This window comes from Suncus etruscus, chromosome 13, assembly GCF_024139225.1.
Source record: "Suncus etruscus isolate mSunEtr1 chromosome 13, mSunEtr1.pri.cur, whole genome shotgun sequence".
Lineage (NCBI taxonomy): Eukaryota > Metazoa > Chordata > Mammalia > Eulipotyphla > Soricidae > Suncus > Suncus etruscus.
The window spans coordinates 90,558,494-90,559,758 of NC_064860.1; the positions used below are offsets into that span (position 1 = coordinate 90,558,494).

General features: G+C 33.8%; 1 non-coding gene across 1 annotated transcript; it reads right to left on the reverse strand.

The window, feature by feature from the left end:
• Positions 1-902: 902 nt before the first annotated feature.
• On the reverse strand, positions 903-1,034 carry LOC126026360 (small nucleolar RNA SNORA51). Its single transcript, XR_007501651.1, has one exon. It is a non-coding gene; the product is annotated as a small nucleolar RNA SNORA51 (small nucleolar RNA).
• Positions 1,035-1,265: the final 231 nt, after the last annotated feature.

Here is a 1,265-nt window from a genome sequence, read left to right on the forward strand (position 1 = left end):
CAGGATCTAAGGTGGTTGGTTCGAATCCCAGCAACCCATATGGACCCCGTGCCTGCAAGGAGCTATTTCTGAGCAGATAGTCAGGAGTAACCCCTGAGCACCACCGGTTGTGGCTCAAAAACCAAAAACCAAAATAAAATAAAATAAAATACCAGTATATATATATATATATATATATTGGTTGATTACTGATATGTATCAGTTGATTTAACTTCTAACTTTATATTCTTGCCACAGAAATATGTTATTGAATCCTTAGAGATCCTAAGACTCTTCATATTTCTTCCATATCTCATAAAGGGTTTCAGGAGTTTGGCATGACAAAGTGACATGTAGAAAATCAACTCCTGGTAACTAATTGTTATAAATTATTACATCAGTTAGCAACTAAAATTGCTTTCCTTTTGAGGGATGGTGGTGTTCAGGGTTTAGTCCTGGCTCTGTGCTCAGGGATCACTTCTGTTGGACTTGAGAGACAATGTGAGGTGCTAGAGATTAAATCCAGTTGTCCACATGCAAAGCAAACAAGCAAATACAAACAAGTTGTATTATCACTTTGATTCCAATAGGCAGAATGTTTTACTGCTAGAATTTTCTCCAAAGATTGAAATAGGAAAGTCTAATAGGGAACATTAAATAAATTTCTCCCATGTTATACATATTATATTATATAATATATAACATATACACACACGTGTTCTTGGGTCAAAAGTAGGCACTTATACTTTAACCTTTGAGAAGATCATGTCACTATTCTTTCATACATCTAACTTTTCTATAAGGGCCTATCAACTTTGAGCAGAAATGAAAAAAGTATATTTTTTGTCTATGTATCAAAATTAGAGGACTCTACAAATCTAAGGACCAATTAAGTTGTTTTATTTATTTATTTATTTATTTATTTTTGTCCCCCAATTCACAATACAGATCAGGCAAAGGGCCTGTGTTGAAGTGTATACGGGTGCATTTACTGTACCTCCTCTTTCTATACAGTCAGTGTAAAGAACATAGCCTGTGGTAAGAATTGGGAGGCCTTATCTTTTCTTTTCTTTTCTTTTTTTTGATTTTTAATACACACACACACACACACACACACAATCCGAAACAATTCAAAAGATCAAAGTAGAAGTTGGTTCTTTGAAAAAATAAATAAGATTGATAAACCATTGGAAAAACTCACAAAAAGAGAGAGAGAAACTTGATAACCTGTATTAGAAATGAAAAGGAGGAGATCACTACAGATATTGCAGAGATTTAAAGGGTAA